Source organism: Palaemon carinicauda, chromosome 16 (genome assembly GCF_036898095.1).
Source record: "Palaemon carinicauda isolate YSFRI2023 chromosome 16, ASM3689809v2, whole genome shotgun sequence".
Classification (NCBI taxonomy): domain Eukaryota; kingdom Metazoa; phylum Arthropoda; class Malacostraca; order Decapoda; family Palaemonidae; genus Palaemon; species Palaemon carinicauda.
The window spans coordinates 124710267-124720266 of NC_090740.1; the positions used below are offsets into that span (position 1 = coordinate 124710267).

Genomic DNA, 10000 nt, shown 5'->3' on the forward strand with positions numbered 1-10000 from the left:
GTTACTTGACCAAGTAAGAGAGGAAAGACTTCACAAAGAAGAAGTTACTTGGCCAAGTAAGAGAGGAAAGACTTCACAAAGAAGAAGTTACTTGGCCAAGTAAGAGAGGAAAGACTTCACAAAGAAGAAGTTACTTGACCAAGTAAGAGAGGAAAGACTTCACAAAGAAGAAGTTACTTGGCCAAGTAAGAGAGGAAAGACTTCACAAAGAAGAAGTTACTTGGCCAAGTAAGAGAGGAAAGACTTCACAAAGAAGAAGTTACTTGGCCAAGTAAGAGAGGAAAGACTTCACAAAGAAGAAGTTACTTGGCCAAGTAGGAGGTGAAAGAAGAATGTGATGGACGAATAAGATGTGAAAAAATATCGAGATTTTTTTAATAGCAACAGAAAGGCAATAAACTATTTCTTACGACAAAATAAGGGAAATATATTCGAACTTAAGTATACCTAACGAAATATGTCTCATTCTGAATATCACTTATTTACTTCCAAACTCTAAAAAAGTCTCTTTTTATTATAAAGTCTAAACCTTAAATTGTTTTTAAAATTAAAGTGAATAAAAACACCATATATATATATATATATATATATATATATATATATATATATATATATATATATATATATATATATTCAAATAAGCCATATATTTTTGATACATTAATGTCTGGATTCTCTTAACGACCTCGGGATCAGAGTCCCAGGCGAAATCACACAAAGACAATAGTTTCTGACCGGCCGGGAATCGAACCCTGGTCCAGGAAATTTGTATGCACAGTGAACGACATATCACTTTCCCACGAAGTGGTATGTCACTGTACATATAAGTTTCCTGGACCCCGGTTTGACTCCCGGCCGGTCAGAAGCTATTGTCTTAGTGTGATTTCGCCTGGGGCTCTGATCCCGAGGTCATTAAGAGAATCCAGACATTAATGTATCAAAAACATATGGTTTATTTGAATATGAAAAACACGTCTAAATGTGCAATATATATATATATATATATATATATATATATATATATATATATATACATATACATACTGTATATATATATATATATACATATACATTGTTGGACACAAGAATTTTTCTCATAGCTCGCTCTAAAGAAGTGTAATCTGTCACACCCTTATTGCACGGCAAGTAACCAAACAGATAGCATAGACCATACAGCAGACTATACAATGGAGAGATATGGGCGGGGCTACGCACAGGAATTGCCGGGCAGTAAGTGTGTTACAGGGTGCACTTCTTCAGAGAGATGTGCGCCAGGAATTCCTGTGTCCAACTGTACATATATGTCGTATATATGTATGTGTGTTTCTGTGTATTTGTGTGTGTCTGTGTATTTATAATTTTACAACTAATTAAAAATTTTCAGGAATATCAGAAATTTATAAGTGAGAGGCGGTGTTTACTGTTTTCCCTGATGTAAATGATTCAAAGATAATTTGGTGATTATGTTTCATTGGTCCGGAATAAAACCCTTTTTAAGTGAGGCTTGCAACCTCGTCCCTTACGATATAACTTAGGGGTGCAAAAGGTTCTCGCCACGAATGAAATAGCATGTTATCTTAGCCCAATTATACAGTGATAGTAATAGACGAACCCCAAAACACAGTACATTTAGCCACGTTTATGAAAACAAGATGGCAATGTGGATTAATAAAACACCAATCTTTCAACTTAGTATTCAAGAATGTTGTGGTGGCCGATGTAGTAACGTCCCTGGCTGGTGAATGCCACACTGGGGTTCGAGTCCCGCTCAAACGCTTAAGTTTCTTTTGTCGCTGCAACCTCACTATCCTTATGAGCTAAGGATGGGGGGTTTTGGAAAGCCTTTAGTTTTAATCTACTAACTCATCAGCAGCCACTGCCTGGCCCTCCTTAGTTATAGCCGAGGTGGGAAGGAGGCTTAGGCACTGATCAGGTGTATATATGGTCAGTCTCTAGAGTCTAGACCATCCTTGTGAACTAAGGAGGGGGGGTTTGGGGGAGTCTATAGGTCTATCTGCTGAGTCATCAGCAGCCATTGCCTGGCCCTCCTTGGTCCTAGCTTGCATGGAAATGGGGCTTGGGCGCTGATCATATGTATATATGGTCCGTCTCTAGGGCATTGTCCTGCTTGATAGGGCAATGTCACTGTCCCTCGCCTCTGCCATTCATGAGTAGCTTTTAAACCTATAAACGATTTGGGTGATTCCAGAAATTATGTCATTTCAGAGACAGAATCTTCTTCAGCCCACATATCACGGGGTAAAGATGGTTGTCTCTCAAAGGAGTGAAAAATGCCTTGATATTGACTCTGGTAGAAAAAACCACCACTGATTCAGAATACAATGGAAACGATCCATTTGCTTTGGGGTTACAAGATCGCTGATATATCAGTTATCATATTCTTTCAGTACATTCTCTTCTCTGTCTTTTCTAAATTCATAGAGTTCACAATTTGTCTTTAGTTGTTCTTTTAATAGATTACTTCAAATAACTAGAAAAGCACACTGAGACTCTGAGAATGCAGATCTCCATCACGGTAACTTATTTCTCTAAAGTAGATTGCCTTTCCCAGAATTAATTTAGACCTAGGTGTATTTGAAGTCTGTGTGACAACCATGCACGAACTTGGGGTCAAGGTTAGGGTTAATTCGGTCGACCTTTTGCTCGACCTTAACCTTGACCTTTGACCCAGGACTTGGTCGACCTTTTGCTCGACCTTAACCTTAACCTTTGACCCAGGACTCGGTCGACCTTTTGCTCGACCTTAACCTTGACCTTTGACCCAGGACTTTCCAAATTGAATCACTTCCAAGTCTCAACATAACAATTGATCCCGAAAGTTCACTACTCTATGAGTAAAATTATGGCCAGGAAATTGTTCACAAACAAACAAACAAGCAGAGAAACAGGGGGAAAAACATAACCTCCTCCCAACTTCGTTGGCGGAGGTAATAAAATATGTCCCCAACCCCGCTTTGCTTTATTGTTGAGATACTAGAGAGTTATGGGGTCTTTTGACTGGCCAGACAGTATTACAGTGGATCCTTCTCTCTGGTTACGGTTCACTTTCCCTTTGCCTACATATACACCGAATAGTCTGACCTATTCTTTACAGATTCTCCTCTGTCCTCATACACCTGACAAGGCTGAGATTACCAAACAATTCTTCTTCTTTCATGGGGTTAACTACAGCACTGTAATTGTTCAGTGGCTACTTTCCTCTTGGTAAGGGTAGAAGAGAGACTTTAGGTATGGTAAGCACCTCTTCTAGGAGAAGGACACTCCAAAATCAAACCATTGTTATCTTATTCTTGGGTAGTGCCATAGCCTCTGTACCACGGCATTCCACTGTCTTGGATTAGAGTTCTCTTGCTTGAGGGTACACTTGGGCACACTATTCTATCTCATTTCTCTTCCTCTTGTTCCTCTAGTTTATATAGGAAGTATTTAAATGTTCCTGTTCTTAAAGAATTTTATTTTTCCTCGTTTCCTTTTCTCACTGGGCTATTTTCCCTGTTGGGGCCCCTGGGCTTATAGCATCTTACTTTTCCAACTAGGGTTGTAACTTAGTAAGTAATAATAATAATAATAATAATAATAACAATAATAATAATCATAAATAAAATTTGATAGTTTTAGGATTAATTACATTCTGACCTCTTGAACTATGATACTTCCATCAAGGATGTTTTGCCTTTTGTTTTTATTTTTCTGTTTATCCATCTATCAATCGATAAGTACTGTTACGCGAGATGCCATTTGTGGATTTTTATGAAAATTTACCACACGACAGAACGAATGACTGGAGTTTGGTAGCATTGCAAATGTAAAGTCCATGAATGTTCTTCTTCTATTCTTCTTCTACACTGTTAAAAATTTGTATTGAGACCAAAAAAAAAAAAATGTTCTTCTTCTATTCTTCTTCTACACTGTTAAAAATTTGTATTGAGACCAAAAAAAAAAAAAAAAAAAAAAAACAGTAATTGGCTGAGATGATTACACTTAAAAATTTGCCTTAAAAACGGCAAAAGCCTGGGAATATTTATTCCAGGATTTTTACCGTTTTAAAAACGGATATATTGACGTGAAGGAGTGATATTACGGTCACCACCCCGTAAAAGATAATAACAAATATGGTAAAATGACGGTCGCCTGTATTTTACTGAAATATTATTATTATTATTATTATTATTATTATTATTATTATTATTATTATTAGCCAAGCTACAACCCTAGTTGGAAAAGCAAGAAGCTATAAGCCCAAGGGCTCCAACAGGGAAAAATAGCCCGGTGAGGAAAGGAAATAAGGAAATAAATAAGTGATGAGAATAGATTAACAATATATCATTCTAAAACAGTAACAGCGTCAAAACAGATATTTCCTATATAAACTATTAACAACGTCAAAAACAGATATGTTATATATAAACTATAAAAAGTCTCATGTCAGCTTGGTCAACATAAAAACATTTGCTCCAACTTTGAACTTATGAAGTTCTACTGATTCAAATACGATTGAGAACAGTATATTTTTACGGAGAATTTCCGATTAAAATTACGTTTTTATTACCAGTGTACTAACATGCTTTCTTCCCATTTTCTGCAAAGTCCTTATTTTCAAAATCCTTTGCTTTGTGTTGTTGAAGGAACCTTATTCTTGGGTGCATTCCTCAACTTGATTTCTAATGGTCCAATCTTTCTTTATTGCCGCTTTGGATTTTAATTATTATTATTATTATTATTATTATTATTATTATTATTATTATTACTAGCTAAGCTACAACCCAAGTTGGAAAAACAAATTGCTATAAGGCCAAGGGCTCCAACAAGGAAAAATAACCCAGTGAGGAAAGGAAATAAGGAAATAAATAACGATATAAGAAGTAGTGAACAATAAAAATAGAATATTTGAAAAAAATTAAAAAACAGATTTCATATATAAACTATAAAAGGACTTATGTCACCCTGTTCAACATAAAAACATTTGCCTCACATCTGATCTTTTGAAATTGTACGGATTCAAACATGTAAAAAAAAAAAAAAATTCAAACTACATTTCTATTTTCCCTTTCAACTTTTCAAGTTTAATTAGGATACTGATAACTTTCCTCTTTGTTAGGGTAGAAGAGACTCTTTAGCTGTGGTGAGCAGCTCTTCTAGGAGAAGGACACTCCAAAATCAAACCAGTGTTCTCTAATCTTGGGTAGTGCCTTAGCCTCCATACCATGGTCTTCCACTGTCTTGGGTTAGAGTTCTCTTGCTTGAGGGTACACTCGGGCACACTGTTCTATCTTATATCTTATTTTTCTTCCACTTGTTTTGTTAAAGGTTTTAAGTTTATAAAGTGATATTTATTTTAATATTGTTGCTCTTCTTAAAATATCTTATTTTTCCTTGTTTCCTTTCCTCACTGAGCTATTTTCCCTATTGGAGCCCCTGGGCTTATAGCATCCTGCTTTTCCAACTAGGGTTGTTGCTTAGCAAGTAATAATAATAATAATAATAACTAATCGTTTACGGTCAATAAAAAGCACGTATTCGTCGGAGTACGACGTTGGCGGAGGCGTGCACTCGCTTTCTGCGTATGGAATTAACCACTTACGCTCAGTGGTACGCAAAATATTCGTAATGATCAACCGGATGCCAGAAAACTTCAAATCAATCAATCAATTGTAGTATTGAATTTAATGAAACTTGTTTAATGTAGAAATAACGCATATGTATATACTGTACCTACTATATATATATATATATATATATATATATATATATATATATGTTTATATATATATGTATACATTTATAAATATATACATGTATACATATAAATATATATATATATATATATATATATATATATATATATATATATATATATATATATATGTATATATAGTATATGCGTCTCTGTATGTATGTATGTATGTATTATTATTATTATTATTATTATTATTATTATTATCATTACTATTATTTTTACTACAAGCTAAGCTACAACCATAGCTGGAAAAGCAGGATGATATAAACCGAAGAGCTCCAACAGAGAAAAAATAGCCCAGTGAGAAAAGGAAATAAGGAAATAACCAACGAGAGACGTAATCAAAAATCAAAATAACATATTTTAAGAACAGCAAAAACATTACAATAGATCTTTCATAAACAATATTATTATTATTATTATTATTATAAGCTAAGCTACTATCATAGTTGGAAAAGCAGGATGCTATAAACCCAAGAGCTCCAACAAGGAAAAAGTAGCCCAGCGAGAAAAGGAAATAAGACAATAAACAAGAGAGATAATGAACAATTGGATTAACATATTTTAAGAACAACAACATTAAAATAGATCTTTCATAAACAATATTATTATTATTACTATTATTATTATTATTATTATTTTTACTAAAAACTAAGCTAAAACCCAAGCTGGAAAGCAGGATACTATAAACCCAAGAGCTCCAACAAGGAAAAAATAGCCCAGCGAGGAAAAGAAAGAAGGAAATAAACAAGAGAAGTAATGAACAATTAATATAACACATTTTAAGAACAACTCCAATATTAAAATAGATCTTTCATAAACAATATTATTATTATTATTATTTTTATTATTATTACCATTATTATTTTTACTAAAAACTAAGCTAAAACCCAAGCTGGAAAAGCAGGATACTATAAACCCAAGAGCTCCAAAAAGGAAAAAAATAGCCCTGCGAGGAGAGGAAAGAGGGAAATAAACAAGAGAATCAATGAACAATTAAAATAACATATTTTAAGAACAACTACAACACTAAAATAGACCTTTCCTAAAAAAAAAAAAAAAAAAAAAAAAAAAAAAAAAAAAAAAAAACAACTTCATATTGCAAGGAAGTTCCGAACAGGTCACAACTCCATACGCCGAAATAAGGAAATAACCAACAAGAGACGTACTCAATAATCGAAATATCATATCTTAAGAACAGCAAAAACATTAAAATAGACCTTTCCTAAACAAACTCTAAAAACAGACTTAATATTGCGAGGAAGTTTCGAGCAGGTCACAACTGCATAAGCCGAAATAAGGATATAACCAGCAAGAGAACAGCAAAAACATCAAAATAAATCTTTCCTAAACAAATTCTAAAAACAGACTTACTATTGCGAGGAACTTCCAAATAGGTCACAACTGAATATGCCGAAATAAGGATATAACCAGCGAAAGAACAGCAAAAACATCATAAAAGATCATTCCTAAACAAACTCTAGAAAAAGACTTACTATTGCGAGGAAGTTCCCAATAGGTCACAACTGCATGAGCCGAAATAAGAATAGGACCAGCAAGAGAACAGCAAAAACATCAAAATAGATCTTTCCTAAACAAACTCTAAAAACAGACTTACAATTGCGAGGAAGCTCCGAATAGGTCACAACTGCATAAGCCGAAATAAGGATATAACCAGCAAGAGAACAGCAAAAACATCAAAATAGATCTTTCCTAAACAAACTCTAAAAACAGACTTACAATTGCGAGGAAGTTCCGAACAGGTCTCAACTGCATAGGCCGAAATAAGGATATAACCAGCAAGAGAACAGCAAAAACATCAAAATAGACCTTTCCTAAATACTCTAAAAATAGGCTTACTATTGCGAGGAAGTTCCCAATAGGTCACAATTAAAATGCCGAAATAAGGATATTACCAGCAAAAGAACAGCAAAAACATCAAAATAGAACATTCCTAAACAAACTCGAAAAAAAGACTTACTATTCCGAGGAAGTTCCGAACAGGTCTCAACTGCATGAGCCGAAATAAGGATATAACCAGCAAGAGAACAGCAAAAACATCAAAATAGATCTTTCCTAAACTAGAAAAACAGACTTACTATTGCGAGGAAGTTCCGAACAGGTCACAACTGCATGAGCCGGTTTTATGAGCGATACCACGAAATCGATAGACCTTCGGGTCAAACAGTTCATCGGGCTTCAAGTAAAACCTCCAAGATAATGGCCGTTTTAGGCAGATTGCTTCACCCAAACGAGGTGTTATTATAAGGCAAACTAACCACCCTGTTGACGGGCCTCCCAATTCATTAAATCGACTTTTTTTTTCGGGGATGGGGGGGGGGAGGTGGTACCGTTACTATTTATAGCAGAGTAATCAATTCCTATCTCAGGCATCCTACCCTCCCAGTGGGGGGCCCTTCCCCTCTGAAGACCAGTGGTTTGTGTGAGCTTCGAAGGAACTATCCAGTAATTGCTTCGAGGGATATGCCCTTCTCTCTCTCTCTCTCTCTCTCTCTCTCTCTCTCTCTCTCTCTCTCTCTCTCTCTCTCTCTCTCTCTCTCTCTCTCTGTCTCGTGTATCTATTCTAGCTGATCATTTGGTGCAGTTCAATATTTCTCGGCCTCGGCTTTAATCAACTGTGATGAAAATGTTCGGAATCCCTGTCATTTTGGATTTTTCATTATTATTATTATTACTATCATTATTATTATTATTATTATTATCATTACTATCATAAATATCACTATCATTATTATTATTATTATTATTATTATTATTATTATTATTAGCTAAGCTACAACCCTAGTTGAAAAAGCAGGGCTCCAAAAGGGAAAAATAGCCCAATGAGGAAAAGAAAGAAGGAAATAGATAAAATACAAGAGAAATAATGAACAGCTAAAATAAAATATCTTAAGAACAGTAACAACATTAAATTAGATTTTTCATATATAAACAATAAAAACTTCCCCCCCCCACCCCCCCAAAAAAAAAACAGAGAAAGAGAAATAAGAGAAATTAGTAAATTAAGAAATTTATGAAGATCATTGTTTTTTAATATCACCATAAAAGGAATAAATGTAATCAGTGGTAAATACACCTAAATATACTTTTATCAAAACGTAATGATAAACAGGAAATACTAAATAATTAAAATCATATATGTGAAAATAATAAATTATTACTAATACTTTTCTTGGCAATCTAAATGGCAGTTTTTGTTGCAATTGAAACTCAGAACAAGTTTTCAAGGAATCGTTTATTAATTCCAGGAATATGAATCCATTTTTTCATATAAGTAAATATACAGTTAACACAAAACGTATTTAGAGCGAAATGTTTAAATAAATACACCCACATAATCCCAATCACACCCATTATATATATATATATATATATATATATATATATATATATATATATATATACATATATATATATATATATATATATATATATATATATATACATATATATACATATATATGTATATATACATATATATGTGTGTATATATATACATATATATATATAATTTATATATATATATATATATATATATATATATATATGTATATATATATACAGTTTACAGTATATGTGTGTATGTGTGTGTGTTTTTGTGTGAGGTTTAAACTTATCACTGGCACTTACAAGGAAAAAAAATCCCTAATGATAACGGTTTATTGTATAAAAATCATGAATTATTCATAACAATAATTGCCAGGTATAACACTTTCTAATTAAGCTTTTTTACTACCCATCACTTTCTTCTCATTGATCCTGACGATCAGACATAAATTATTTTTTCTACATATTCAGGCTTTAAAAAACTGCAAGGCTGCGAATATGTAACCTGGTGGTTTAAAGGGTATGAAAGGCAGAGGCAAGGGACAGCGACATTGCCCTATTAAATAGGTCAATGCCCTGGCCTAGACTGACTATATATCATATGATAAACGGCCAAGCCCCTTCTCCACCCAACCTAGGACCAAGGAGGGCCAGGTAATAGCTGTTGATGACGCAGCAGATAGACCTATGGACTCACTTAAACTCCCTATCCTTAGCTCACAAGTATGACAATGCTCTAGAGACTGACCATATATAGGATCAGCGCCCAAGCCCCCTCTCCACCCAACCTAGGACCAAGGAGGGCCAGGTAATAGCTGTTGATGACGCAGCAGATAGACCTATGGACTCACTTAAACTCCCCATCCTTAGCTCACAAGTAGGACAATGCTCTAG

At 34.1% G+C, this 10000-nt stretch overlaps 1 protein-coding gene across 3 annotated transcripts in view; it reads right to left on the reverse strand.

Moving 5' to 3' along the window:
- LOC137655133 (probable sodium/potassium/calcium exchanger CG1090) overlaps positions 1–10000 on the reverse strand; it is a 285489-nt gene that overhangs the window by 83438 nt on the left and 192051 nt on the right. The gene's annotated exons all lie outside the window — the stretch shown is intronic.